The sequence below is a fragment of the Nasonia vitripennis genome, chromosome 3 (genome assembly GCF_009193385.2).
Source record: "Nasonia vitripennis strain AsymCx chromosome 3, Nvit_psr_1.1, whole genome shotgun sequence".
Lineage (NCBI taxonomy): Eukaryota > Metazoa > Arthropoda > Insecta > Hymenoptera > Pteromalidae > Nasonia > Nasonia vitripennis.
The window spans coordinates 10,685,630-10,693,171 of record NC_045759.1 but is presented as its reverse complement, the minus strand read 5'-3'; the positions used below and the strand labels follow the sequence as shown (position 1 = coordinate 10,693,171).

Sequence of the window (7,542 nt, the reverse complement as noted above, 5' to 3'; positions counted from 1 at the left end):
TTGCACGGAGCGCATCGAGGGGATGGCTGCTTAGTATGAATGAATGAATGGATGCGGCGACGGCAGGTTGAAAATGTCACAGAGGGGCTCGGCACGGAATTAGCCTTTCTCGCCCTCGATACTATAGCGCGCGCACATGTCGGCAAATTAGGTGGATTTGAATTATTATATTTCCAGAAGGAGGAGACCCACCGGCTACTTTATATATTTTTCCGATTATTGTTATTGCTTCGGGGGTGTGCGCGAGCTGCGAGGTGGAATTGCCCGCTCGGTTATTATCGTGCGGTTATATTTGGTGGAGGCCGTGATTTTTGTGGGGGTCTGGTGGCTGCATATGCTCTTCCATTGTTCGACCATCGATGCTTACCGATAATAGCTTTTTCATGCGTAATTTGTACAGCACGACATTTTACAGTACTCGGTTACGTACTCGTACAGTTGTAGCGTGAGCGGCCCAAGCGACAGGCCCGACAATGCTCTTTTGGAATTATATGCACTGCGCGCGCAGTATTTAGATGGGGGAAGCTGGAAGGTGCCTATGCGCCACCTAGCGCTGATGTAGCCCAGCCAGAGACTCGGAGAGTTCGAGTGGTTGGAGAAAGGCCGGTCCAAAACTGCTTGGTTTCCTCGTGATTATATTTAATCAATATTAAATTCCATTTAATCCTCCGACCGAGCCAATTTTCAATCAAACAAAGACCTGTGCAATTCATCAGTCAATCACTCGAAAAATTCGTCCCTTATACTATATCCAACCCGGTCGATCTAATCTAATAGAGTATACAAGCCGAATTTCACGCCTAACTCTCGTTCCGTTCGAACTCCGCACACCTCCGATACGATCTCCCTCCCCAGAGCCGCGTACAACGTAATAATCCTCAGCTGGTCGGAGCATCCATGCGCTTTAAGAAAATCGTTCGCAGCTGAAAAGCTCGACTCCTCCAGCCTCTATCATTACCGAACTCTCTTGACCCGCGCCGATATACCGAACCAAATTGGGCCCCATAATGCTCGTGTAATCTCTCGCGAGCGTGTCGACGACAAACGAGCCATCTCGAGAGTCATAACGCGATGCACTTCTCTGTCTCACCCCAGCCGGAACAGGTGTTCGGGGCGAAAGTGGGTGTGTACAGCGAGGCGATGAACAGAAGCGGGGTGAATATCATATCGGCACTTTGGGATAGACGCAGAAGACGCGCGACCCTAGTTTTATGCGCGGCAGCGGCCAGTCGAGCGCGCGCGCGAACGCTTACGCGATTATGTGTCCGCCCTGCCACGCTGTGTTATGCATTATAGCGCGGGGCATGATTTGTAAAGATTAGTCGCGCTCGAGGGGCGATGCGCAGCGACGTTTCGCGCTTATTATTGGCCTCACTTGTCCGATATGCGATCGAGCTATAGCTTCTTTTTTTTGTCTCTCTCCGAATTTTATCGCGCGTTGCGAAAAGGGAATAACGAGGTTAAGTATAAGCGAGCCGCGATCGCCGCGGCCAATATCAACTTAAAACCTCAAATAAGTCTTCAATCCTTCTCACCCGCGCTCTCACTCTCTCCCACAATATCAAAGAAAAAAGCAGCAGCATCGCATGCGGCCGCAAAAAAACTGGTTTTCCACGTTTGGCTCTCTCGGTCGGGCTAAAAAAGATCAAGATACAAGAGCGCGAGGCCCGTGTACCGCGCATGTATATACGTGGGTGGAAGGAGGCTCTGGGCGGATCGCGCGCGCACGTATATACAGGTATACAGAGGCGGTGGTAGGGATATGACCCCGTGGCCCGGCACGTACTCGGCTTCGAGTAGCAGCAGCTCGCGGGGCCGCTGCCCAGAAGGTATATAAGGCCCCGAGCGTTCCAGCCTATACTTATCCTCCTACTAATACCACCACCACCAGCAGCAGCACGACTACACTGCAGCGCGGCAGCCGTGCGCCCGCTCGCTCGCGTTACCTTATACTTATTTGCCCGTGGGCTGCCGGCAGCGCGAGATACCCCCTCCCCCCTCTTATTATTATCTGACATTATCTATAATTCCGAGGCGGCCAGGAAGCCCACTTAGGGATTGTGATAGCCCCCGTGATTAAAGCTCCCTCCGACTCCGAGAGAGAGAGAGAGAGAGAGAGAGAGAGAGAGAGAGAGAGAGAGAGATTCACCTTACTCGTACACCTACACACGTGTATAGGTACACGGGTAGCCGAGATATAAGGTATATATTCCGACTTATTATTCGCCTATTCGCGGCTACTTTCGCTATAGGTATATACCGCTGCAGCGGGAGCCATCTGACAATTGTACTTTAATTTAGGTATATGCTGCGCATTGACGTACGTGAAGGTACTCGGGACGCCGAGGTATACCATGCACGATCTGCACCGCTACAGATATACCCACGCGAGCTTTTCCTTTTCAACCGCAGCCTCTGCAACCGCGAGTTTTTTTCCTGCGGTGATATCGGTCTGGGAGCTGTTTTTAAATTGCTCAATTTGCATTTTCCCATGCGCGGTGCTTTTTCTATTTGGCTATACAGTAGTATAACGGCTACGCGCTTCTATTTGTTCGACGTAGCTATATAGTGGAATCTGATGGATTAACGCGTAATTGTTTTATAGGAGCGCTAATTGATACAAATCGACCATTTGTAAATAAATTGTGCATCGGCAGAAACGATCATTACTCAGTGACTTTGCAGGCGAGAGAATTCGCTGCTATATTTATACACACTTGCCATTTAATTCGCTATACACGCTGTATAGGGGCGAAACGATTAAAAAAATAGCGAGCGATTCCCGGAAATAGTTCGCGGCGGGGTAATTTTCTTTGTAAAACTCTGCCGGCGCATTTGATTGACCGCATAATTATTCGATGATATATGAAGGTCAGCATTAACTCAATCGCGAGAGCCGGCTACTTTTCTTATAAATAAAACATAAAAATTTGAATAATTTTATATAAATTATTGAGCGCTCGAAATTGCTTGATTGCGCCGTTGAATTTCGAGGCCGGGATCATGGATATAAATTTTCAAAATTTAAACGCGCCCGCGCTCAAGTATCATAATTTCGCGGGAGAGTTTTTTGCAAAATAAATTATTCATTTCTAAGAATAGCCCAGCTATATATATATATATATATATATATATATATATATATATAAGCAAGACGCAGCATCGAACGGTAGCTATTTCAAAAGCGAAGGAATTCCGTTACGCCTCGCTCGATTCCCTGATGCGCGCGTCCTCGAATGGAACTCTCGCAACAATGGCAAATGTAAAGCATCGAGGAAAAAAACTCTCTTCCCGTTGCTTCATTCACGCATACGGGTCTATACTTAAACGCGCGTGTGCAATCGTACAAGTGTCGCTGATTAATCGATCCGCCGCGTCAGAAGCAATCAATCGCCGCCGGGATCTGAAAAAGAACACGAGTGCGTACCATATAGCAGCAGCGCTCTCACATTATGCAACGCAAATTTACAACCCATTCAGCCATTGACAGCCCCGCGTGACTTATTATTATGAAAACCCACTTTTTCGCGCAAACCCGCGCTCTCGCCTAGCATGCACAAAGCTCCTCGAAGAAAGACATAATGTATAATGGAAATAGAAATAAAAAAGAAGCCAAGGACCTCGAGAGGGAAAGAGAGTCGTGGGTGCGCTTATCGATTCCCGGAAGTCGATCTCGGACAGCTTGGCTCTCCTGCCAGGCATCGACATCCGTCTTTCTAGCCGCGCGCAGGCAATACAATGCCGCGCGCGCACACACCTTGCCCGCGCGACAATACGACAACAATGCCTCCCAGCCATTCACTCGTCGCGGCGGCGGCGGCGGCGGCGGCGAAATGAGCCGCAGGTAGATCAGCGCTATCACGGCCCGATCTCGAGCCGCGCGCAGTCAAAATATACAAGCTTCGGATGTTCAGTCGATGGCTCTAGTGGTATAGAAAAGGATAGGACGAAAAAGAAAGAGGAGAACGTACACGGATCTCGGAGAGCGCGGAGGAGGTAATCGCGTACACCCCCGAGGGGTTATAACAGTAGGCAGTCGGCGGGGCCGGCACTTTGGTAATGGCTCGGTGATTATAACCGAAAAAGCCGGAAACCAGTTATGATGAGGACGTATAGCTGCTGCCGCGCTGCATCCCGTCGGCGAGCGAGCGATCGACGAGGCGGTTTGCGAAAAGCGGAGCAGAGGCGGCGGCGGCTGTCGATTTATATATATAGGTGTGAGTATACAGCGCTCGAGGCCGAGAGCTGCCGGGAAGCTCAAGGAGAGTCGCTTCTTGAGTGTGTTATTAGGTTGTTTGGATTGGAAAAATTGCGCGCGAGAGCTTTCTGCCGCGAGATTTCGTTTTGTTTATTTTGCTCTTAAAAAGGCTCTTACAATATGCAGGGGACAGATATGGCAAGAGGTGTTTCGGCCTGGATCATGCACGCCAAGAAATATCGTAACACGTTCCAAGAATTCCACGTTGCATCGAAGCAAGGGATATTATTGAGTACAGTTTTCTTCCTATGGTTAGTAATCACTGCCAGTGGCTCAAGAAGGCCTGACGAGGCTGTTCCGTCATAGGTCACATCGCTGTACATATGTGGTGGTCATACAGCACCCGCTCGCGCACGCGCACGCAAAGACTCCAGCATTCGTGCCGGTTTTTCCGGCCCGGCCGAGCGCATTAGGACAGATAAGTCCTTCGCATCGAGGAAGCAGTAAAACACTCGGACCCGCGCTCGAATCTTTTATTGCAATTTATTGATCGGTGATCGGTACCGGAGGGAACGATCGAGACCATCGACGGCCGACGCTGGAGCCGACTAAGTTCAGTACAACTGGAGCCACGACACGAGTCGCGTCACTTCCAGACTTTGTCACGCGAACATCAGCGTTTTCCTTCACTCTCCTGCGCCACCTCACTCCCAAACATATATGGCAACGTGGTAGCAGATTGAGTTGAAGGAAGTGAGAAAGCGCCTATGCGCCACCTATTTTCACTGGCCAGAGACCAAAGCGCTGGAAAGTTCAAGCGGATGCGGAAAAGGCCAGTAGTTATATATAAATAAGCTGTTTGATTCGCGGCTAAGAGTCATTTATAGTGTTATCACTGCTGATTCCACAAGCTCGCAAACCTCTTGGATTTTCGAAATCAAAATATTTTTAAAAAGAATAAATTATCTTTTAATATCTTGGACACATGTGAAAGATACAAAAAAAAAGAACATTTCTCCAACAATACAGTTGTTCGGGAATGATATAGGTATTTTTATGTTACAGCTAATGCATGTACGATTTCAATAACTTAATCCAATGTCAAAAGAGAAAAGCATCGTTAAATCGTTAAACAAAACGAACCGCTGAAACGGCGGTTTTTGTTCCAATTGCATCAAAGTATGCTCGTTAAATTATTATACAATTACTTTCATAAAATAGCATAAGTAGCTCAAGTAGCAGGCCAAACAAGGCAGTTTTTGCATTGGTGGCACGCCGCTACGTATAGAATTGTATTTGCAGATTAAGTTGAGGGAAATATATCTCTCTTAATGTGACCAGTGAAAATTTCACTGATCTCATCAGTGAAGCAACTTTTCACTGTTAAAACAGTTATTATTTCACTGCTTGAAATTGTTCGGTTATTTCAACTATCAAAACAGTGAATATTCACTTTCAAAAAACAGTGAAATTCATTCACTGTTCAAAACAGTGAATTGATCTTCCCGCCGAATCGTATCGATTAACAAAATGGCCGCCGGCGGTGCAGTAGCGCGGAAGGTCAGTTTGGCGGGATCGTGCGACAAGTTGACACATGCGGATGCCCTCGCGGATGCCGGACACGTGCGGATGCCGTATATTTGACGAACTCGTTGCTCGTTTCTATTGCTGCTCTTGCTGCTTATAATATATTGGTAAGTTTATCGATTTAGTAATTTATGAAGACGAATAAGTGATAATATAGTCGTCTAATGCCATGCTGAATACGTGCAGGTACGCAAACAATACTTCGTATAAGCATACGAAAAATCAATTGATGTATGTACAGACATACAAGAAGGTTATCTCGAGGCTTGAGGGTTATATGCAATATACATAACGTAGAGAGAAGCAGCTTTTCAACTTATTTGTTGTGTGCACTCGTTAAACAAAGGTGAGTTCAGTTTATATCCTTGTTTATTATTTTATACTTTTTTTTATATTTTCAAGCACTTAAACTTTCAAAGCGTATTTGCTTTTTTCTTAAAAAAAAAGAATTTTCAAATTATTAAAGTGCAATAAAATTTGTTTAAAAGTATCATAAATATGTAAGGTTTTGTGATAAGCTGTAACGACAAACTTTTAACTTACTTAACCTAACCTATGTATACTATATTTGATTTATTTCATTTTGTTACAGTTTTTCATTCCTCTAAAACCATAAACGATGGATCAGATGAAAGATCCTGCAGATTTGAGGAGTTATTTGGAAAATATTATTAATGATAAATCAGCTGTCGAACTACTAGAAGGTAAGACATTCTTATATGTATTATGAGGATTTTGTCGTAATCGAATAATTACAGGATTCGCACTGAGAGAAGATTGTGGCTATATATATGTCCACGATCAAAATTATTCAAGATGGTGAGTTGTGTTATTTATTTTCTCTTATAATATATAGTTATACAAGTTTTTTATTAAAAGAATTATTTCGGCTTGCAGATAATCTTAAGGCTTTACTGATCTTAATCGACTTGCTTCCTACATCGAACGCATGCATAAGAGGTGGCAAAGGTGGGAAAGTCAAATCATCAAAAAATTTGCTTAAAAACCATAAAAATCACTCCTCAAAAATGCATGTTAGAATTCGTTTCTGTGAATAAAATTTTGTTTCCAAATAGTTTCTATTTATACTGTAGTAACAATTTTTTGTTCGTATTTTAGAGTATTGAAAGCATACAGAATTTTTCAGAAGAAAAAAGACTGCGCATGGGAACGCCTATTCAACCGTACATAGTCGCTATTGATGGGCGTACTACACAGTTTCAAGTCCAAGGCGATGGCCGTATTATTGCCCGAAAACCCTCAAATGAAATAATCACTACATTTTACCTTCTGTTTAAAATGTATTATGTTTTTAACTTAACGTATCCTATTCTACTACAGAATTTTTATCTCTTTATGCAAGTAAATGTTTATGGCATACAGGACAAGTGCCCTGAAAGTGTATCGTCGTTGTATACTGCCTTAAATTCTGTAGAAGAAGAGGATGATGAAGAAATCTCCGAAAATAATACAGATGAAAAATAAAATTGTTTAATATGTACGAAAATTTCATTTTTCATTTTTATTTTTACATTTCTATTTTTACAGTTAATATTCACTGTAAAAATATCGAATATTACACTGTAAAAACAGTGAATATACACTGTAAAAAATAGTGAATATTCACTGTTTTTAAAGTTAATAGTCACTGATTGGAACAGTTAGTTTTTTCACTGTCTTGGAAAGTGAATATTCACTGTTTATTAGTTACCGACTTATGAATTTAGCGAATAGTGACTATTCACTGAAAAACAGTG

At 44.0% G+C, this 7,542-nt stretch overlaps 1 long non-coding RNA gene across 2 annotated transcripts; it reads left to right on the top strand.

Annotated features, from left to right (window-relative positions):
* Nucleotides 1–5,545: 5,545 nt before the first annotated feature.
* Nucleotides 5,546–7,292, top strand: LOC107980839. Of its 2 annotated transcripts, XR_004227100.2 has the most exons (6): nucleotides 5,546–5,892; nucleotides 5,972–6,131; nucleotides 6,378–6,489; nucleotides 6,544–6,604; nucleotides 6,683–6,754; nucleotides 6,905–7,292. It is a non-coding gene; the product is annotated as an uncharacterized LOC107980839 (long non-coding RNA). The 2 variants fall into 2 exon arrangements; XR_004227099.1 differs by having other exon boundaries at nucleotides 6,378–6,604; nucleotides 6,905–7,255.
* The last annotated feature ends 250 nt before the right edge of the window (nucleotides 7,293–7,542 follow it).